The sequence below is a fragment of the Tiliqua scincoides genome, chromosome 1, assembly GCF_035046505.1.
Source record: "Tiliqua scincoides isolate rTilSci1 chromosome 1, rTilSci1.hap2, whole genome shotgun sequence".
NCBI classification, from domain to species: Eukaryota; Metazoa; Chordata; class Lepidosauria; order Squamata; family Scincidae; genus Tiliqua; species Tiliqua scincoides.
The window spans coordinates 37318390-37342142 of NC_089821.1; the positions used below are offsets into that span (position 1 = coordinate 37318390).

The following is a 23753-nucleotide window of genomic DNA, read 5'->3' on the forward strand; positions in this document are numbered from 1 at the left end:
GCTCCAGCAAGTCTCCAGAGGGCCAGAGGCTCACTGGAGACTGGGGGCTCCCCGAGGGCCTGATTGGGAGCCCCGAGGGCTGCAAGTGGCCCCTGGGCCAGGGTTTGGGTGCCCCTGGTTTATGATATGGTTATATCTGTTAGGCACCGTTCATTCAGCTTAACAGTGATTGAAATATCAATCTGTTTTGAACTCCAGATAACAGAATCAGTATTTTAATCTTGTGTATACTCGTAGTACTTTCAATATATCAGATTTCTCATTATATTGTTTGTATTTTTTTAAAAAAGAAAAACAACAGGGACTTATAAAGTGTGAAAGCTTCCACTGGGGGACAATGTCAAACAGTGTATACATCGTCCAAGTATCAGCTACCTTTACAGACTTTTATTACATATATAACTTGCACTGTCACAAATTCTTTGTAAGGAAGATTTGGCTAAATGAGGCTTTACTGAGTATTCATTTTACAGAGTTTCACATGCACCTTGGGAGCTGAGATACATAAAAACTCACAAGCTATCATGAGCAAACCTGGATTCCTATGAAATTCAACAACTTTCTGGTTTATAGCCCACGGAGTTGGAGGACTATTATGATTATGTCTAAAATAGCTATCATGTTCACAGACACGAAAACAAAAGCACATTTTACCTATTGTCTATTTCCCCCCTTTTATACTTGTGTTCCTTTTAAAAATGCATTCCTACTTTGCTTAATTTGGTTCTTATCAAGTTGAGCAGGTGCATTCTGTAATTTCTGTGGGAGGAATAAAGAGATGAATCTGCTAACTACTCCATGAAACAACCCACTTAGACAGGAAGTCAATAACTGTCCACTTAGTTTGTTGAGTCAACCATCCTGCCAGGAAATAATGGTTGCTTACATTCTGATTCAGTTCATGCCATACTTGTAATGGATTCAAAGTGGGTAATTTTGGAAAGTGCCTTGAAAATAAGTGAACTAGAAAAGTCAAGAGTTTTTAATTCATGCACTTTCTGTGTCTATTTGTGTGTGCGTTTAACTCTGCAGTGCCTCTCTGTGATCAGGTGCTCATTGAGGCATTGATAATGGAAAAGGAGAGGTTGTTGGGAGACCATTTACCACTGTGGTGTTAGTAATCAGTGCAATTAGCAATTTCATTGTTTGAAAACAGAGAACGAGGAACTTCTGCTAGACTACTGGATCATGACTATGAAAACTGAGCACCTTTACCCCACTGATTTCAAAGGATAGTTAAGTGTCTGCTTAATTCTGTCCTATTTAAATCCATGCAACTGAAGAAAATCCATGCCAGCTAGGGCTAAACAAAAACTACACACTGTGCTTTTTTACCCCCATGGGTCAAAGCCACCTTCTGGTTTCAATGCCTGATCATGCTTAATACATGTATAGCACTTTTTGGTGCGCAAAGTGCTTCATGTATATCCTATTGCTGAAGCCTTCATAATCCTGAATGGGAAATATTAGTATCCCCAAATAAGAGCTGGGGCTGAGTGGGGATGGCTTGCCTAAGGCCACTTAGTAAGTGAGAGCCAGGATGGTGTCGTGGTTCAGGAGCTGGACTTCGACCTGGAAGAGCAAAGTTCAAATCCCAGCTCAGCCATGAAGCTTCCTGGGTGACCTTGAGCCAGTCACTATTTCTAAGCCTCACCTACCTCACAGGGTCTTCTGCTGTAATAAAGTGGTTGTCGATGGCATGCACAGCTGCCAATGGAGGCATGCACAGCCACCATCGGTGGCAATTCTGTTGGCAAGAGGCCACAGTTCCACTTCATTGTTGGACACCACCGCACTTGCTGGACTTGGTTAGTCGACGGGGTGGGCGGGGGCAGGGAAGGGAGTGGGGAGAATGGGAGTATAACTGGGCAGGGAGGAGGGAAGGGACTGGAGAATGGAGGAGGCAGGAGGAATAGATCTGGTGGCAATCTGGTGCACATCCCAGATCCTATCCCCTCAATTTCAAACCTCCCTGCAGTGGCGGGTCTGGGAGTTTGGGTGGGGGGCAAAAGCTCCAGGTACCACGTCACTGCTACAGCCACCTCCACCTACTGTGCCTCCCTGCCTGCCTGTCAGAGCCATTCTGCGGGCAAGTGAAGCTCCACATAGCACTCTGCAGTGCTGGAAAAGCCTTCTGAGGCTTCTGCTGCACTCTAGTTTCATCGGGAAATGGGAAGAACCTTTGAAGACCATGGCAGAAGCCTCAGAAGGCTTTTCTAGCACTGCGGAGCATCTCACAAGGCTCTGCTGCATTTGGGTAAGTACTCCCTGGGGGGCATGATGTGGATGGGGCAGCATGTCGCAGACCTGCATCCTGGGGCGCCATGGGGGCAGGCCTGTTACTATCTCCCTGTTTCTTTCCTCTCCTCTGACATGTACCACCAAAAGAGGTGGTGTATATCAGAGAAGACTCATGGGTCACAGGGCGTATGCAGAAGTAAGTATAAATGTTTTCTACTTACCTCCCATTTACCCTTGGGTCACACACACCCCCTTGCTGGATGTGTGTGACCCTTTGTGCCTTTTTGGCGTGGCTGCATTGGCACTGCTGACAAGGGATTGGACAGACAGGTAAAAGCTGCATTGCTAGTTTTCATAGATGTGCTGAAAAAGGTAGATCTATGGAGTGTTTGCATAAACAGACATATCAGCAGACCATATCAGCCATCTTATTCCTATTTACAAGCCGCACACCATTTCAAAGGGCATTAGTTCCTAAAGACACAGCTTGGATCAGACATTTGATTTCAGAACTTGTTTGGAAAGCATAAAAGGACCGGTATCAGAGCAGAAGTCTCTAATTTATTGACTTCATGCTATATTCACTAGCCACAAAACTGTACTGAATCTCTGAGTGAACATGATTGGTACTGAGTACCTTTGTGCCTACGCTGTGCTCTGAGAGAAAAACCAACCAAGAAGAAAATGGATTTTGTAGTCATTTATATTTATTGCGATTATATTTACACTGACATTCATAAGTAGAATCTTTCGTTTGTTCATGTAGATGTTATTTTCTGTTGCCTTTCTACTCTAAATGAGTAGTATATCTGTTTCAATGGTAATCTTTTACATATTGGAAGGTGTTTGGGAAGAGTGTTATAGGGATTTGTAGCTAAAATGTTGCTCTAACAAATCACCTCTTCTGTAGCAGACTACCCACGGTATACAAAATTGTGATTTTTTTTGTCTTTGATAAATCAAATCATTATCAATATTATCTTCCATTTCATACAAAGCTTCCTCTCCACACAACTTCAGAGTGACATTTTGTCACTTGCTGGGATGGTGATAGTTTTAATTACTTAAATTCATAATTATCTAGCTTTCTTCCCTACAGTGATTACCTTTGTGTTGTCATCCATATCAGCTACTTAACAAAAAGAACATTCAAGCATAACATTATTTATTTTTTAGCTGTATTGCTAATTTAGTTGCATTTTTTGAGAGGGAAATTCAAAGCAGCAATTGAGGCTATCTGATCAAGTGGATCAAGCCAGGATGTTTTTGGAAAGTAATTATCAGCTCTTCTGAGTGATGATCAGAAACTGTGTCAAACCAGGCACAGTGTCAAACCAGGCAAAGTGTCAAACCAGGCAAAATGTGTCAAACCAGGCAAAATGGATATGGATTCCAAATGTAATGGGCCAACTGGGAAGGACAAGGAGAAGAAAAAAAAATCTCATTTGTTCTGTTGTCATGACATCGCAGCCGAGAATAGTTTCTACATTCTCTTAGAACTTTCTTCATAAGCCACTTTTGCCCAAGTTCGTTGATATGATTCCATTGTTGGGAAAAATTCTGAGTACTTATCATTCCCTGGTTAGCAAAATTCTGTTCTGGGGATTCTAAAATGATGTGATCTCAGCAAAACAAATTAAGAGAGCATAAGAGAGATTTAGATCAAGGTTCCTTTAGCTATCTAGTTCAGGGACATAAAGAGTTAGACTCTTCCAAACTTCAACATATAAATTACTAACCCTTTTCAACATGTGTATCTATCAATCTGCATTGTTACAGTTTTGCTACCAAGTTAGGAGTCACTCTCCCTGAAATTATACATTAAAGGTTTAAAGCCAAACACAAACCTCCATTTTTTATAGATCAATAAGGAAATAAAAGTTAATGAAGTGTTGCTGAGGCTGACTACAGCATTATATGGGCATTAAAAACAGAAAGCCAATATTCTGGGCAATGTTCTGCTCTAGAGTTAAGCTTCACTTGGCACAACTGGGTGAAGACCTAGCATTAATGACTTGGCTAGAAGCAACTGCCTCCTTGAGAAGCTAGCTGGGTTCAGGCTATAGAACCTCAAATTTATGCCATTCCATTGCTCTGTGAGAAACTTCTACAGAATTCTCTTTTTTTTGCCAATCAGCTCATTGACCCACTTCTCTTCAGTGGTTCATATATGCATATGTACCATAAGAACATAAGAAAAGTCTGCTGGATCAGGCAAAAGTCCTGTCTAGTCCAACATCCTGTTTACCCTCAATGGCTTTATGGTTGCTTCTGGGAAGCACAAATAGCCAGGTATCAGCCCAATTCTGTCCACACTTTCCTGGGAGTAAGCCCCATTGATTCTAATGGGACTTACTTCTGAGTAGACATGCATAGGATTGGTCTCTATGGTGGGAAGCCTACAACACTGCCACCGATTGTGGTGTTGGTTCCAACATGGTGGCTGGTGGCATGCTGTGTGTGTTGCTACCCGGCCATTTATGATAGTGGAATAGTCAGGATCCGACTGCTAATTGGATACAGGTGTTGCCTCCCTATATGTGGGGGGAGAGTGTTCCTGCTGCTAATGTGGATACCTGAAACTGTGGATAGTAGCAAGCCCTATAAAAAATTATTCACAAATTCTATCGCACAAACGATTTATCTGTCGCTGTCTCCTGTGTTTTGCTGTCTCTGTGCTGCCTGCAAATGCTAACAGGTAATTGGTGGGGGGGGGGGCTGGAAAAAACGTGATGCTAACAGGAAGCAGACAGCAAGGGGAGGCAAACAGCCCTCCAACCCACTTCCTTTAGCATTGCATTGTTTCCAGCCCCCAACCTGCTTCCTGTTAGTGTTTGCAGACAGCACGCAGATAGCACTAGTGTTTGCAAACAGCACAAAGACAGTGAGACACAGAACACAGTGACAGGAGGGCTGCAGTCAGAGGCAAATAACGGCCCAATCCTATCCAACTTTCCAGTACTGGTGCAGCCACAATGCAGCCTCAAGGAAAGGAAACAAAAGTTCCCATACTTTGAGGAGGTCTCTGAGACTGCCTTTCCAACACAGGAAGAAGTGCATACCTCATTAGCAAAGCAGCACTGGCACTGGAAAATTGCATCGGATTGGGCCCTAAGTCATCTGCTGCAGTCATTTGTGATAGAAGGGCTGCAATAAGAGACAGACAAATCATCTGCTTGATGGGGGAATTTGTGAACCGCAGATAAGTGAACCCATAGATACAGGATCTGCAGATACAGGAGCTGATGCTTGTATTAAATTCCATATAACTTGTGGTGGCTGTGGCCTCACCTGCAGCCGAGATGTGGAGGATGAGAAGCAAAAGGCCCACTCTTACAAGACAGAGCAGTGATGTCATTGTTTGGCACATGCGAGAACACTGGCTATCACAAGCTAAGGGCTGTTGGTGTTGCAAGGTCAAGAGCAAAGTTCAAAAGCAAACTCAGTAGGCAAGAGTGGTGATCCTCTGCAAGCTTTATTTCGTTGCCAGCTACAGGCTTCTCAGGGACTCCTGTCCAAAATTAAGAGAGCAATGAGAGCTATGTGGGAACTCTCAGAGCTCTCAGAGAAAAGCGATTTTCCAGTGTGTGCCTCTCACTTATATTTGATTCTGGCTCCTTTGTTTGAGGAGTCTTACATTTCAAATTGGCTGGTGTGTGACATCAGAAATGGAGGCTTTCTTAGGATTGGCCAGAGATAACTTTACAAGCATCTGATTGGTTGGCTTCAAGTTACAAACTCCAAAAAAGGCAAAATGTACATTTGAGACATTGTTTCCAACATCCACTAGATGGCACTCTTTACTCATTTATTACAGAACTGGTGTACTTATTTCTGACCACCAGTTCTATCTTTTCAAATTCCTTTCTGTCTGGTTTCATTAATCACTGTTTAAACTAAGCCTCTTGTCTTCCCTCTATTCTATGTGTAATTCTCTTTCTGTGACTTTGTTACTGTGATGCATAGTGGTATAATTATATTTAATACAAGACAAACTAACTTCTTATTGTAAATAAGGATTTTAAGAAACATTTCTCTTGATTTCAATTAAATCTAGCCCCTCCTGTCAGCTTTTAGCTCTGACAGAGGTTCTCAGGAATGTTTGCTAATTAGGGGCTTTTTCATATTATCTTGTTCCTGTCCAGCTGTTTCTGCTGATGTCTGTATCTGCCAAACTCTATTTTAATTAGCAACAGATTTACTGTCTTTGCCAAGGCCTTCTTCCCCATTAAAATGTCTCTAACCTGTGTATAACCTCTAGTTTTATGTTCTTGGTGCCAAGAGATATCAGCTTCCTGATTAATTGGTGCAGGCGCATCCTGCTTCCTGCCTCCCTTGTATATTTCTCTAGTTCCAATTAGAGTGACAGGTGGGGCCTTGAGTCTATAGAGTTGGAATGCTTTTCTTAAGATAAGAGTTACAGTGTCTCCTTGTTAATTAACTTCTGCCAGACTTCTGCCTTCTCAAAGTTAGATTTGAATTACATTTTCAAACTTGTGGCTTTTAAGTAAAACTTAATAACTTTTCACCTTTCTGTGTATTTCTATACTATTATTTAACTTTCAATAACATCAGACAATCAAGCCTTACTCTAATAGCTAACTTATATTGGTTACACTTAAAGCATTGAAAAATATTTGCAAACAAGCAAGCATTATAAGCAAGCCCATTCTTATGGGCAGGAGGTCTGGTCTAGAGGATTGAGCCTCCAATTGCCTGAAGATAACATCTGAAGGTCACCAGTTTGAGGCCACCAGCACCGTGAATGGCGAGACTTTGAAGGAGCTGACAAGCTGAGCCGAGTTATTCCACCTGCTCTTCGGAAGGAGCTGCTTGTCAGCCTGTTTGGGAAGAGGCCAGAAAGTGATAACAGACTGCAAAAGTTCCATCTGAAATGTTGTGTGGTTCTTGAAAGATAGAACCTTTCTTTAATTGTAAAAATCCCTACAGGGATTTAAACAGCCTGCCTATGTAAATGTAAACCACCTTGAATTAAAGTCTGAGGAGAAATCTGATGACCAAGAAAGGCAGTATATAAATACCTGTATTTTTTATCATCATCATCATCATCTCCTCCTCCTCCTCTTTGGAACTTCTATGAAACTTTGGTCTAAATAGCCCTTCCCAGTGTTTTTCAAACTGTATTTGGTTTAAAAAGGAAAGCCTGAATGTTTTAAAATGCAATAATACTTTTTTCCCTTTCAATTCTCTGCTTAAAAGCAAGTTGAAGGTGGAATTTGCCTTTCTATTCAGAGACAGTGCTTTATCTGATGCTTTAGTATAATGAATATACAAGCTGTAAATTTGATTCCAAGAGAAGCTTAAATCATTTGTCATACTAGCAATTAGCCTGAGATGGAAACTTCCGCTTCTTATACTCCCTTTTCCATGAAGCGTTTATCTGATGTCCTTGACAGCTTAGCAAGAAACATCCCTTGATTTACAGCCTGTCACTGTTTCAGTTTCAGACCGAGACAAAAAATGCTTTTTGGTTTTAAATTTAAACATATGATCATGCATAACAAATAAACACAACATTTTTCCTATTCCTTAAACATATAAACTAATAACTAATTTAGCTATTAACACCCATAACATAGCATTAACATTTGGTTCATTAAACTTGTAAACATTTGAACATTTTCTCTATTAAACTGTTAAACATATAAACTATAATGTGTTTGTGTTTATGAGCATGGCATAATGGCTTATGGCTTTCATGGCCTTGCCTCATTGGGATGTGGGGAAGACAGCAAGTTGGGAAAGCTTGGTGGCAACAGGGCAAAAGATGACAAAGGGAAGAGGTGAGGATGGCAGGATACCAGTACAGAAAGGCACAATGGCAGTGGCAAGCAAAGCAACAGAGCAAGGGGGAGGATGGGCATCAACCGTTTCCAGCAAGAGACAGAGGGAGTGAGAGAGAGAGAGGGGGAAAAGCAACAGAGATGATAGGGAGGCAAGTAGAGGCAGGCAAGAGAGGAAGGGGGTAGAAGACAGAAAGTAGGATGAATGACAAGAGAAGGAAACAAGCACATGAAGCAGAGTTGAGACAGTAGGAGGAGGGAAGGCAGCAGTGAAGATGGAGAGAGGGGGTGCCCAGAAGGAGGAAGTAGTGAGAGGGAGGCAGCAAGAGGAAGGAAATAGGCGGAGGCTTCAACAATAAGACTGTCATGGTTTAGTAGTGTTCAGTTTGACAGGGTCAGCCAGTAACACAGCCCTGCCAACCATCTAGGTCCTGGAAGTGTATAGTAAGGGATGTAAACCCAAATAAATGAGATAGTAGCATAGATCTGATCTGCCTTGGTAGCATTTTGTGGGTCCTGATACCCAGACAGCATACAGAAATGTCACACCCCAACCCTTACAATGTAATCTCCTAGTGGGATGAGCTCTTGGGGGCAGCAGCCATCACACATCTATATAGATAAATATGTGTTATACAGATGTATATTTATGTCTATATATAGATGTCTATAAAGAGATATGTGCACTTTAAGAAGGAGGAGGGGTCACGCTAAAATAAGCAGAATTATGATTTTCAGTGAAAAGCACTTTGCTTTTGATCCAGGTAAAGATCCTGAATCTATGCTTCAGGTTTTGATTTTGGAATTGTCTTTCTCCAGTGTTGCATCTACATTTTTATTTCTGTGTAATATTAGCTAGCATTGACAAATTGCACAGAGAAGAGGATCTTTGCTCATCTGTTTATTAACTGCACTGCACAGGATTTCAGAGAGATGTACCTTGCTTAATCACTTCCCAGTTAAAGTTTTGCCTAATTCAAGAAATTGCCAAAAATACAGTCTTCTGCTGTGAATGGTTTGAGCTCAAGAAGGCAGGATGGTGTAAATCTTTTCACCTCATTCATCAGTGGCAAAGCCCAAAAGGCAAAAGGAGAAATCTAAAAGGCACGGCATTTGGAGAGGATGCCAACCACATCTCTCTTCCCATGCATGGCCAAAAAATATTCCCCTTGCTCACATTGGCTTTCACAGCAATCATAGATTTGGAATGGAACATCTGACCTGACTCATACAGTGATTAGCAGATAATTACTTTTAATTCATTGCTAATGTTAATGTAAAAAAATAAGAGAAGAGAAGAGAAGAAAAAATATAGAAAGCTTTAATCTTTTCAAGCATGGTTTTTGGAAAGCCCAATCTTTTATAAAGATAGGGCCTATATTTCTGGTTACATTATACCCTGTTCATCGAGCATAAATCTTTCACGGATAGTCTAGTCTATTCTTAATGAAAGTCTTAAACCTTAGAATAAGCACTCAGCTGAGGTGCTTTAGAAATAGTAGCTCATTCCAACTGCGTAGGAGGCTGGTTAAGTACCACACTGTCCAAATGACTTAGGGAAATTAATGGTCCAAATTAAAGTAGAAACCCTGTTATATTTTTTTTTCTTGCCACAAAAATCAGGGCAAGTAAAATGTAGCAAATTGCCAGAAAGATTATATAAGCAATCAGCTGCTAAAAATGCTTCCCTAAGTGAGCTAATATATCAACATTATATGGAATTCCATGAGATTCACTGGAAAGCACAATTATATCAGTTAAAGTTAAAAGGAATTTAGGCTCTTTAGGACTTCAAGAGCCTCGATTTTGTTATGTTGTAAGTAAAGTTTTTCCCCTTCCCCTAAATTCAAGAACCACTGCTACAAGGCAGTTGAATTATTTAGTTGGAAGTACTGCAGCTCTCCTGAGATGCAAAGAAACCTGACCCAGATATTTATTATTACATCTTTTGGAGAAGTTCAGATCAAGAATGTTAGCTCAGGACATGGTAAGCAAAAAGAAACATGAACCATTTGGTGATTCTTACACTTTGGCCACCCACTGGGGAAAAAGTGTAGCCCATTGCCACGTGTACGACTTACACTCTCCTGCATGCAGCAATAGCAGTGGACGGCTTTTGCCCCTCCCCGTAGTCCAAGTCGCATGCAGGCGTTGTTGCCCCTGGTGTTGCCCCCCCCAGCCCCTGATGTTGACCTCTCAGGAGCTGTAGCCCGGTGCATTTGCTACCCCCTGCGCCCCCTAGCTACGCTACTGCTCCCAAGTAAGGGATCATATGGTTGCAGCACTTGCTGCTACGATGATTCACAAAGGTTACTGTTTACTTAATAATCCCAATCCAGGCAAGGCTAGCTACCATTAAATCCCAATGGGACAAGTTAGTTGGGACCAACCAAATGAGGCAATGATACAGTACAATCCTAAATATGTTTACTCAGAAGTAAGTTCCACTGAATTCAGTGGGGCTCACTCTCCGGTAAGTAGCATTGCAGCCATAATTTCCTTTGCATTGTTTGAATGGTGGAGCAACAGTAATCATTTATCTCAGTGGTTCTCAAACTGGTGGGTCACGACCCACCGGTTCCTGTTACATTTCCCCTCTCCCTTTAAGGGGGGGGGGGAAGGCAGCGACACAATCCCCAGGATCACTTTGCTAAGGGGGGACGAGGAGGGTGCTTTGTACTTATATTTAACTGGATAGGGCTATTGGAATCTGCAGGAGGTGCAGGGAGCCCTGCACAGCCCTCCGCAGTGCTCCCCAAAGCTTGAACGTCCAGAAAAAGCAGGAGCAAACACACGTTTTCAAATGTTACTGCATTTGGGGAAAATGTTACAGATCTATACGTTTTAACAGGCTACTGTGTATGTGCTTTAACAATGATAGTCAATGGGGCTCACTCACAAGTAAGTGTGGATAGGATTGCAGCCTTTGGGATGCTTGGGTAATTTAAAAAAAAAAACTGATCAGCAACTGTTTGGGAGGTTTAGGAGTGTTTTTCTTTATTTCAAATACATTTTTATACTTATACCTTTTGTAAACTTTTAATTTACTTAACTAATTGATTTGATTTTGTGTATGGGGGTGTTAAAAATTTTCCTGCTTGATGATGTCACTTCTAGGCACGATATCAGTTCCAGGTTAATGACATCAATTCCAGTGGGTTCCAACAGATTTTCATTCTAAAAAAGTGGGTCCCAGTACTGAAAAGTTTGTGAACCACTGCTGTAGAGCCTTTCTAGTTTCTTTGTCTCTTACCACTAACACATCACAGGCATTACCTTCTTTTATATCTGTAGGTATCATAAATAGATAGCGTTAATTCCCAAATTCAGGCTTTGTGAAAGAAAAGCACATGGTTATGGGGAGGTGTGCTATCAGCAAAATGGTGGAATTAGACTCAGTGAATAGAACTGCCTCAAATCAAATGTTTTGTAAGTTGGTCTAGGCAGCTGTGAAGAAATCTGTCAAAGGAGATATCAGGACCCATGCATCCCTTGATAATCATTAAGAGGCAATTAAGCTTCATTGGGAATTTAAATTTGCCAGTAGTAAGCGAGTCACTGCCATCAAGAGCATAAGGAAGTCATCCAAACGTTGAGCCAAAACAGGCACAATCATTGGAAAGAGTACAAGGAAGACTTAATTAATTCCCCAGGAAAAGCTTGGTAAAGACACAAAAAGCTTTCGCAAGATTCCAACCTCATCAGAAGGAAAATTCCCAGTTATCTACCATCACTGCCTCCCAGTGATTGATTTGTGATTATTCCAAGATTTTTTCAAACTTTTCATTCATGTAGTCAAAACAAAAGTGGCAGGCATCTTGCATCAAACAAGGCAAAAGTTGCTGGCATCTTATTAACTCATCAGGATAGTTGTATCCATCTTTCCAACATAAAAATGGTGCCCAAAGTAGTTTCCAAAAAGTCCATTTATATATAAATACATTAATAATAAAACCTTGAATTAAAAACACTAAAAACAAAGCAATACAACAACAATTAAGGGTGCTACCCTGCGCTGGAACAGGCAAGCCAAGAGGCTTGCGCTGTATCCAGCGCAGGATAGGGGCCAAAAGCAGCTCAACCAGAGGCAAGGGGAAACTTTTTCCCTTACCTCTGGGCAAGGAGCCCTTGCCCCTATGGGTCTCCTTAGACTTGCACCACCACTTAAGGTGGTGCAAGTTCAAGGAGAGCAGACTGGCTTGAAGCTCATCTCTCTGGGAATGGGGGTTGGAATAAGAACATAAGAACATAAGAACAGCCCCACTGGATCAGGCCATAGGCCCATCTAGTCCAGCTTCCTGTATCTCACAGCGGCCCACCAAATGCCCCAGGGAGCACACCAGATAACAAGAGAACTCATCCTGGTGCCCTCCCCTACATCTGGCATTCTGAATTAACCCATTTCTAAAATCAGGAGGTTGTGCATACACATCATGGCTTGTACCCCATAATGGATTTTTCCTCCAGAAACTCGTCCAATCCCCTTTTAAAGGCGTCTAGGCTAGACGCCAGCACCACATCCTGTGGCAAGGAGTTCCACAGACCGACCACACGCTGAGTAAAGAAATATTTTCCTTTGTCTGTCCTAACCCGCCCAACACTCAATTTTAGTGAATGTCTCCTGGTTCTGGTATTATGTGAGAGTGTAAAGAGCATCTCCCTATCCACTCTGTCCATTCCCTGCATAATTTTGTATGTCTCAATCATGTCCCCCCTCAAGCATCTCTTTTCTAGGCTGAAGAGGCCCAAACGCCGTAGCCTTTCCTCATAAGGAAGGTGCCCCAGCCCCGTAATCATCTTAGTCGCTCTCTTTTGCACCTTTTCCATTTCCACTATGTCTTTTTTAAGATGCGGCGACCAGAACTGGACACAATACTCCAGGTGTGGCCTTACCATCGATTTGTACAACGGCATTATAATACTAGCTGTTTTGTTCTCAATACCCTTCCTAATGATCCCAAGCATAGAATTGGCCTTCTTCACTGCCGCCACACATTGGGTCGACACTTTCATCGACCTGTTCACCACCACCCCAAGATCTCTCTCCTGATCTGTCACAGAAAGCTCAGAACCCATCAGCCTATATCTAAAGTTTTGATTTTTTGCCCCAATGTGCATGACTTTACACTTACTGACATTGAAGCGCATCTACCATTTTGCTGCCCATTCTGCCAGTCTGGAGAGATCCTTCTGAAGCTCCTCACAATCACTTCTGGTCTTTACCACACGGAAAAGTTTGGTGTCGTCTGCAAACTTAGCCACTTCACTGCTCAACCCCTGTCTCCAGGTCATTTATGAAGAGGTTGAAAAGCACCAGTCCCAGGACAGATCCTTGGGGCACACCGCTTTTCACCTCTCTCCATTGTGAAAATTGCCCATTGACACCCACTCTCTGTTTCCTGGCCTCCAACCAGTTCTCAATCCACGAGAGGACCTGTCCTCTAATTCCCTGACTGTGGAGTTTTTTCAGTAGCCTTTGGTGAGGGACCGTGTCAAACGCCTTCTGAAAGTCCAGATATATAATGTCCACGGGTTCTCCTGCATCCACATGCCTGTTGACCTTTTCAAAGAATTCTATAAGGTTCGTGAGGCAAGACTTACCCTTACAGAAGCCATGCTGACTCTCCCTCAGCAAGGCCTGTTCGTCTATGTGTTTTGAGATCCTATCTTTGATGAGGCATTCCACCATCTTACCCGGTATGGATGTTAGGCTGACCGGCCTATAGTTTCCCGGGTCCCCCCTCTTTCCTTTTTTAAAAATAGGCGTGACATTTGCTATCCTCCAATCTTCTGGCACCGTGGCCGTTTTGAGGGACAAGTTGCATACCTTAGTCAAGAGGTCTGCAACTTCATTCTTCAATTCCTTAATAACCCTTGGGTGTATGCCATCAGGGCCCGGTGACTTATTGATCTTTAATTTATCAATGAGGTCTGAAACATCTTCTCTTTTAACCTCTATCTGACTTAACTCCTCGGTTAGGAGGGGCCGTTTGGGCAGCGGTATCTGCCCGAGGTCTTCTGCCGTGAAGACAGATGCAAAGAACTCATTTAATTTCTCTGCCATCTCTAAGTCTCCTTTTATCTCCCCTTTCCCTCCCTCACCATCCAGAGGGCCAACCGCTTCTCTGGCGGGTTTCCTGCTTCTAACATATTTGAAGAAGCTTTTATTATTCCCCTTAATGTTGCTGGCCATGCGTTCCTCATAGTCTCTCTTGGCCTCCAGTATCACCTTCTTACATTTCTTTTGCCACAGTTTATGTTCCTTTTTATTCTCCTCATTAGGGCAAGACTTCCATTTACGGAAGGAAGCTTCCTTGCCCTTCACAGCCTCTCTAACTTGGCTGGTTAGCCATGCGGGCACCCTCCTGGATTTAGTGGAACCCTTCTTTCTTTGCGGTATACACCTCTGCTGGGCCTCTATTACTGTTGTTTTAAGCAGCCTCCATGCACTCTGGAGAGATTGGACTCTTTTTACCCTCCCTTTCAACCTCCTTCTAACCAGCCTCCTCATTTGAGGGAAGTCCGCCCGTCGGAAGTCAAGGGTTTTTGTTAGAGATTTGCCTGGTATTCTTCCCCCAACGTGCACGTCAAAACGGATCGCAGCATGATCACTGTTCCCCAATGGCTCAGTAACGTTTACATCTCTAACCAGGTCCTGCGTACCGCACAAAATTAAATCCAGAGTCACCTGTCCTCTGGTGGGCTCCGTGACTAGCTGATCTAAGCCACAGTCATTTAGCACGTCAAGAAATCCGGTTTCCTTATCGTGACCAGAACACAAATTGAGCCAGTCAATATGAGGATAATTGAAGTCCCCCATGATTACAACCCTGTCCCACCTTGTCACCTCCCTGATCTGTTTCCTCATTTCAAGGTCCCCATCAGATTTCTGGTCTGGAGGACGATAGCATGCCCCCAGTATTACATCGCTGCACAAGCCTGGTAATTTAACCCACAGAGATTCTACGGTGGAGTCGGACCCACCTTCAATCTCTACTTTGCTGGATTCTATCCCTTCCTTAACATAAAGGGCCACCCCATCTCCAACACGCCCCTGCCTGTCCCTCCTGTAGAGTTTATAGCCCGGGATTGCGGTATCCCACTGATTCTCCGCATTCCACCAGGTTTCTGTTATGCCCACTATGTCAATATTTTCCCTTGTCACCAGACATTCCAGTTCTCCCACCTTTGCTCGTAGACTTCGGGCATTCGCATAAAAGCATTTGTACACGGAATGCCCCAGGATGGGCTGCTTATTTGCTCCTTTGTCCCCACATCCTCTCAAAGTGCCAAACCGTCTATCACATCCCATCACCCTACCTTTCCCAATTTCTTCTCCTACCCTGCCTTTGTCTTGTTGTTCTCTAACCTCCCCATCCTCATCCCATAGGGATGAAGAGTCCCGAACCGGATGCCCCTCGGCTCCTGTCGGCCTTCCCCCAGGGATCAGTTTAAAAGCTGCTCTGCCACCTTTTTAATGTTATGCACCAGCAGTCTGGTTCCATTCTGGTTCAAATGGAGCCCGTCCCTCTTGTACAGGCCCCGCTTGTCCCAAAACGTTCCCCAGTGTCTAACGAATCTAAACCCCTCCTCCCTACACCACCGTCTCATCCACGCATTGAGACCCCTGATCTCCACCTGCCTCGCTGGCCCTGCGCGTGGAACAGGTAGCACTTCAGAGAACGCTACCTTTGAGGTCCTGGCTTTCAGCTTCCTGCCTAAAAGCCTAAATTTGGCCTCCAGGACCTCCCAGCTACACTTGCCCACGTCGTTGGTGCCGACATGCACCACAGCTGCTACCTCTCCCCCAGCACTGTCTACCAGCCTGTCTAGACGAGAAGTGATGTCCGCAACCTTCGCACCAGGCAGGCAAGTCACCATGCGGTCCTCACATCCGTCTCAAACCCCCCTCTCTATGTTTCTAATAATCGAATCCCCCACTACAAGAAGCCCCCGACCCCCCTCCCGCCAAGGAGTATCCCGAGTGCGCTCGGATACGGGCCCATCCCCTGGAGAAGGGGTCCCCCCTAGGGGATTGTTTCCCTCCTCTCCAGGATGACGTCCTCCAGTCCCGAGATTTCCCACCTGGGCAGCCAAGGAGCTGCACGCTTGAGGTTGGGATGAAGCCTGATCGTCCCCGGAAGTCTCCCCACGGTCCTCCTCTGGCTGCCTGCGCTTCTCCAGGTCGGCCACCAAGGTTTCAAGGGAGCGGACGCGTTCCCTGAGACCCTGGAGCTCCTTGCACGGAGGACACACCCATGACTTATGCCCCAGAGGCATATAATCATACATGTGGCACTCGATGCAGAACACTGGATAGCCCCCACCCTGCTGCTGGCTGTCTGACTGCATAGCTTTTTTGTTGTTGTTGTTGTTGTTGTTTTATTTAGGGGTCCTTTTAAAAACCGTACACTGGATAGCAGCCCTTTTCTCAAGGGAATAGGAAGGGCAGTGTATGGGGCCCTGGCCTCCTCGCCCTGCTGCTGAACTCGCCCAGATGCTAAACTCTTGTGCCTTACCTGGCACTTAGTTCCAGCATAACTGCCAGATCCCAGCCCCACCTCCTGGCTCACTGCCCACCTGCCCCTGCGGCTGCCCACCTCCTGCCCTCCCCGCCCAGGAACGCCTCCCTCCCACCTCTTCCCTGCTCCTCTCCCCCACCTCAGAGCCTCCGTTGGCGCAGAGGCTTGTTCCAGCCTCTGCAGACTGGCGCACTCCTGTGCACCGGCCTAGCCAACTCCTGAGGAGGCATGTTTGCGACCCTCCTGGGCCGGTGCTGGGGACTTGCGCCGGCCCAAGTGAAGGGCAGGATTATGCCCTGAATCAGAGTACCATAAAAACAAAACATTTGATACAAGGCAATTCTATTACCTGTTACATGAGGCCTGGGGAGCCCTGCAGAGGGTTTGCAAGGTACCCGCATCCCCTGGAGACTAGCGCTGGCTGTGGTAAATAAAAAGAACCTTTCTGTCTCTGACAGTGGGAAGATAATGGTGATCATATGGCTGCCATTCCCTGCCCTGCCCCTTAAGGGGCAGGGGCAGGGCATCCTTCGCTGGGGCATTGCGATACCCCAGTTTGGGAACCCCTGGACTATGCTGATCTAGATTATCTGATTCAGAGCCCATTCCTATCAATTCCTCCCCTACTGATGTAGCAACGCTAAAATGACTACTGCTGCAGGAAGCAGTTATGGAGGTCCATTTCGTTTCTTACCTGGTGGTTTGCCTCCATAGCATGGAGATTTGTGCTAGTGAATTTGCTGGTGCAAGTCCACATGGACCAATGCTGCAGGATAGGGTCCAGGAAAGGGGCTAGGATTTGGCAGACATTGCTACCGCTGAACCCACCCATTCCTTGACCCAATCTGCCCTTTCCCTGCCCCATTGCTGCCCCATTCTGCCCTCTGCCACCCTCATTACCACCTTGTTCTGCCCTCCCCTGCCCCCGTTCCGCCTTTCCCCAACCCGTCTCCCAATGGGCGCAGGAAGGCTCTGGCTTTTTACAACTGCTGCAAGACAGGTAGTGCTGGTGGAATGCTTGTTCCACCAATGCTATGAGCCCATAGGATTGGGCTGTCAGTATAGGGCAGTTTTATTAATACTGTCTACCCTACTTAAAGATCCACTGTCTGTGGAACTCCTTGCCACAGGAGGTAGTGATGGCATCTTGCCTAGATCCCTTTAAGAGGGGATTGGACAAATTTCTTTAGGAAAAGTTCATCACGGGTTACAAGTCATGGTAGGTATGTGAAAGGTAGAGGTAGGCCGCCTCTGATAGCCCAGTGCAGGGGAGGGCACTGGGACGCAGGTTGTGTCTATTGTCTAGTGTGTACCCTGAAGCTTTTCAGAATGAGAATCTGTCAGAACCCACCCAAAGTGACATAATCAAGCAGGAACATTTTTTGCAATCCTACCCACACTTTGCCAGGAGTAAGCCCCATTTACAATCATTGTTAAAAGCATATACATAGTAGCCTGTTAAAAGTACAGATGTGTAACATTTCCCCAAATGCAGTCACATACCATGGTAGCATCAAATCTGATATATTAAAAATAAATTATTGAAATGAATGAGGACCCACCTAGTGGGTCCCATCCCACAATTTGAGAAACACTGCCTAGATCACTCCACTACAGTTCCCCAGGTCTAAGTATTATGTTAGTGCAGGCTAAGATAGGTTATTTCCAACTAGCAAGCGCTGTAGTTACTTATCAGTCACATTTATTTTTGCTACGGCCTACAGCCATACAGATAAAATTTTATCTCTATATCCATTAATCACATATGTAGCCCACTCCTCCCCCAAAGAACTCATGGAATTCATAGGACTGTTTCATCTTATACTCAGAAACTGGCTGAGAGATAATGACTGTCCCAATATTACCCAGTGAGTGACTCGGGTCTCTCTACATCACACCTAACACAAGTGCAACTAGATCATACTGAATCTCACCAGATTTTTTATCTTGCCTCAGTCATGTACATCATAAGAACATAAGAACAGCCCCACTGGATCAGGCCATAGGCCCATCTAGTCCAGCTTCCTGTATCTCACAGTGGCCCACCAAATGCCCCAGGGAGCACACCAGATAACAAGAGACCTCATTCTGGTGCCCTCCCTTGCATTGGTATTCTGACATAGCCCATTTCTAAAATCAGGAGGTTGCACATACACATCAGGACTTGTAAACCATAATGGATTTTTCCTCCAGAAACTTGTCCAATCCCCTTTTAAAGGCATCCAGACCAGATCCCATCACCACATCCTGTGGCAAGGAGTTCCACAGCCCAACCACATGCTGAGTAAAGAAATATTTTCTTTTGTCTGTCCTAATCCTCCCAACACTCAATTTTAGTGGATGTCCCCTGGTTCTGGTGTTATGTGAGAGTGTAAAGAGCATCTCCCTATCCACTCTGTCCATCCCCTGCATAAGTTTTTATGTCTCAATCATGTCTCCCCTCAGGCACCTCTTTTCTAGGCTGAAGAGGCCCAAACGCCATTACCCTTCCTCATAAGGAAGGTGCCCCAGCCCAATAATCATCTTAGTTGCTCTCTTTTGCACCTTTTCCATTTCCACTATGTCCTTTTCGAGATGTGGTGACCAGAACTGGACACAATACTCCAGGTGTGGCCTTACCATCGATTTGTACAATAGCATTATAATATTAGCCATTTTGTTCACAATACCTTTTCTAACTTTACCCTGGGGCAGAGGAACCAGTGTCGTCACTAGAATTTGTGTCACCTGGTGCAGGAGGCCTGCACATCACCCCATGCAGTGGGCAGGGCAACGCCCCAGGTGGTGGGCGTGGTGAAGTATCATTGCCCCGCCCCCACTGGTTTTTTGGCTGTACCTTTTGTTAGAATACAGATACTTCAATGTGGTTTGTTTCATTGCATTCTGCATGAAATTACGCATTGATTGATATATAACATGATGGTATTATTCCTCCAAACTCTGATTTTAGTGATTTTGAAAACTTATAGAGTCGCCCCCCCTGTCAACTTACTAACACCTTATTGCAGCAGTTTTCAAACCTTTAGCACTGGGACCCACTTTTTAGAATGACAGTCTGTCCAGGACCCACTGGAAGTGATGTTATGGCCAGAAGTGACATCATCAAGCAAATTAAAATAAATAATTATAAATAATTAAATTAAAATAAAAGAAATAATTAAATAAGGGGGAACCAGTCCTGTTCCACCAAGTGAATCTACTCTGAAGTAAGTCCTATTGTGGTCAATGGGGCTTACTCTCAGGAAAGTGTGGGTAGAAGTGCAGCCTGTGAGCTCAAGCCTATGCATGTCTACTCAGAAGTAAGTCCCATAGTGGTCAATGGAGCTTACTCTGTAGTCTGCCTGCAATAACAACCCCCCAAAAAGAATCAGTGAGATTTCCAGTCCTCCCCTGTGCCCAGTTTAAAGTTCTTCTATTTCAGGCATATCAAGATAAGGGCCCACCTGACTTTACAAGTGCAAAATAGAAAACATGCCCTGCCCAGTTCAAGCCTCTTTTTGTTGTCCTTTTTAGGGGGGGGGGGGGAGGCTGCCTTCTAGAGCATCAGTTGAGCTCCATTGGATCAGGACCATTCTGGTGTCGTCACATTCCCCTTTGCCTGGCCTGACCACCAGCCAAGGCATGTCTGCCTACTTGTGACTAAACACAACTGTGAGGCTGCTTCGCTTTCTACAGGGCTCAATAGACTGCAGCTGGGGGGGGAGGGAACTCCTTCTCAGGTGTTTTGGGGGCTGCATTCATTGAATCAGGACCATTCCGATGGCCTTGGAGTCCTCTCAGCCTGCCCTTTCTGACAGACTAAGGCAAGTTCACCTACTTGTGAGTAAACGTGCAATATGGCTCACTTTCACTTTCCATAGGGCTCCATGCATTTTTTCTTTCTGGTTTTTTGACCATAACTTTTGAAGGAAAGGAGCTATTTCAATTTGCATTGCATTCCGCAGGACATTCCGCATGTATGGCATGACGGGGTAGCTCCTAAGGCTGCTATTTTAGTACATCATCCCCCAGAGCTTGTCACCCGATGTGGCCCGCACTCCCCCCACTGCGCCCCCCTATTGATGCCACTGAGAGGAACTAATTGATCATGGGGAGGGTACATGTCAAAAATGCATATCTGTGAGATGACAAGCTGCACCTGCTGAAATTCCCTCTTCTGTACAATTGTTAAAGGTCTACGATCCTTGAAAGTTTGCCCACCCCTGCTTTAAATAAAACTGGAATCCCTGCATTTCCAGGTTTGTGAAAACTGTGAGGAAACTGAGAAGTAAGAATGCATTTTAATGGTAGGGTGTAGATATGTCCTGGGGGAGGGAGGGAGGCATCGTAACTTCAGACAAAACTACATTATTCACAATGAGTGTAACAAAATTCTATTTTGTTGTTGCTATAGGGAAAGTGGTGTTTGCAAGAGGGTATGGAATGATAGGCCAGCGATGCCCCTTTTCAGCTGAAATTCCCATTTCACCACCATTCCACCCGGTGGAGTCCCAGAGGTATGAATGGAAAGTTCACACATATCTGAAACCCCACATGGTGGTGGTGGGGAGATCAGTTGGGGATGCTTTTCAGCAGATAGGAAGGGTCGGGCAGGGTAAGGGTTTAGCACATTTTCCCCCTGCCATTTGTGTGATCCCAATTGCTTCCTCCCAAAGCTGCTTTTTCCAGCAAGAACCAACTATCCAGTTTTCTTTTCTTTTCTTTTTTAAACACACATTAGCATGTATCTGGCATGCCACTCTCTATATACAAACACCAGAAGTCTCATTGAATTCAATAACATGACGTACTCACGGCATAAGATTGCAGCATTGCATAAATAATATCAGTAACATCTCTAGCATCTTTTTTCCTGTTACTTGGAGATAACTTCACCTCCTACTTATTTTGTTTTTGGTTCTGGTTGATCTCTCTCTCTCTCTCTCTCTCTCTCTCTCTCTCTCTCTCTCTCTTCCCTATCATTTTACTTGAGTTTCCAACTAGGCATAATCCCTCTGAGTCACTGATTTATTGGAGAGGTGCAAGTTGGATCTCTTTAGGGAAATCAGGACTATCCAAAATAAATGAACCTTCAACCCTGTCTATGTTCCTTTATGGTAGCAGGCAGCAAATGAAGGTCCCTAGGCCATACCCAGGCCACTGAAGCAATATATTCCGATGTCTATTCAAGCATTATCTTTCCACTTTGATAGTTAAATTTCTCTTAATAGTGCTGCTATTACATTCTTGCTTTATTCCATCATTTTTAGGATAAAATACCAGATGTTCCCTATTCTGCTTAAACTAATATTTACAAAAAAGCAAAGAAGAATATTCATACATAAAATTCATTGTTTGTCATAGTGATGATGACAGACCTCTGGGAAATGTGTAGCCAATAGAGCAAGGACTTTTTCTTAGATTGAGAATATGTAGTACTTAATTAAAAGATTCCTTTTAAAAAGTAATATTTTTTTTTTTTTAAATTTAAAGACTGATTTTTACAGCTCCACAGAGCTATGAAGTTGAGAGCTATCTCTGAATGCCAGATGCAAGGGAATGGCAACAAGATACAGGTATTTTGTTGTCTTGTGGGCTCCCTGAGACATCTGGGGGACCACTGTGAGATACAGGAAGCTGGACTAGATTAGTCTTTGGCCTGATCCAGTAGGGATCTTCTTAAGTTCCTGTGGGCAAACTGCAGCCGAATGGGGGGTGGAGCCAAGTGTCGGATCCTAACCCCAGTCCCAGGAAACCCAGAGCAGGTCTGGGCTGCCTAGTTCTGCACCACCTCTTTTGGTGGTGCAGAACCAAGTAGCCCCATTGGGGCTACTGCAGTGTACAGCAACTGTTACCCTGCACATGCCCGATCTCATCTGATCTCGGAAGCTAAGCAGGGTCAGGCCTGGTTAGTATTTGGGTGGGAGACCGCCTGGGAATACTGGGTGCTATATGCTTATATCATAGTCTTTCAAGACTGAAGGTTGCCAACCAGTATTATCTGGGCTAAAGGGAATGAATTCTCCTTGCCCCGGGCTGAGCCACCAGTAGCCCAACCCTGCGCTGGCCCAGCTGGCCTCCCCATTCCAGCACAGGTTAGGACTGGACTGTTAGGCCCCAGTCTTGCCCTACAGAAACTAGTGCCCCTTTACAGTAGCACAAAAGCCAGGCTGCTGTTGTGCATTTCTGGGCTGCTGAGCAAACAGGCAGCTGTGTGGTTGGTGGCAGAGGTATGTTGTGGGCAGGGAGGAGAAGGGAAGGAAGCAGGGACAGAAAGGGAGTGAATCTTGATGGCATTGGTGTGCACTAGATCTTCTTACCTCTTTCCCAGGCTGCTTGGTCCTTTTCTCTCCACACACCAGTGAAATGACTGCCACATGTCCTAGGAGACCCTTAGGTTATTGGGCAGCCTACCAGGAGGTAAGTAAAAAACATTTTTAAATTTCCCCCCCTCCCAACCATTGAATGCAGTACATGGTCTGCCAGTGTGGCTGCATGGGCACCAATATCTTAATTTGCAAGTAGGCAGGAGGAGGAGTTATAAAAAGCTAGTCTAAACTATTTAACTACTTCATAGTAGTCATTCCAACTACAGGTAGTTTACCCCTTATCCAACATTCAAAATCCGGACTATTCTGAAATCCAGACATTTTTGTCCAAGCCTTGTTTTCTGTAGCATGAATGCTAGAAGGTCTTGTGCCTGTTCCCACATACAGTGCAGATACAAGCTGTAAGTTCTATTCTCTGCCTGGTGGTGTGTACCTGTACAGATGTTGAAAATGTCAAAGAGGCTAGCAGACACCCATATGGGTAACCATGAAAAGAGCAAGAGCAAATATTTCTCATTATATTTAGGCAATTATTCTGAAATCCAGACAAATCTGAAATCTGGACACCTTCCTTTCCCAAGCATTCTGGATACGAGATAATCAACCTGTACTGTAATTAAAATGTAGTTAATTAGTAGTTCAAACTACTTTTCAGGTAGTAGTTTTAATTAAAGTAGTTACACTAGCCATTACACTACTGATTGAAACAAGACAATTAATTAATTCTTTTCAGTAAGTATCCCTCCTAGCAACATATCACAGTATGTAGATCATTGCCTAAATAAGAGTTTGCAAGACACAATTTTGACAAGGTCACAAAGAGGGGCAGGTCTACGCGCGTAGTATCATTAAATGTACACTTCATTGTTCCAATATAG

General features: G+C 44.3%; 1 pseudogene; it reads left to right on the forward strand.

Moving 5' to 3' along the window:
* The first annotated feature begins 22383 nt into the window (after positions 1–22383).
* Positions 22384–22503, forward strand: LOC136638069 (5S ribosomal RNA; annotated as a pseudogene).
* The last annotated feature ends 1250 nt before the right edge of the window (positions 22504–23753 follow it).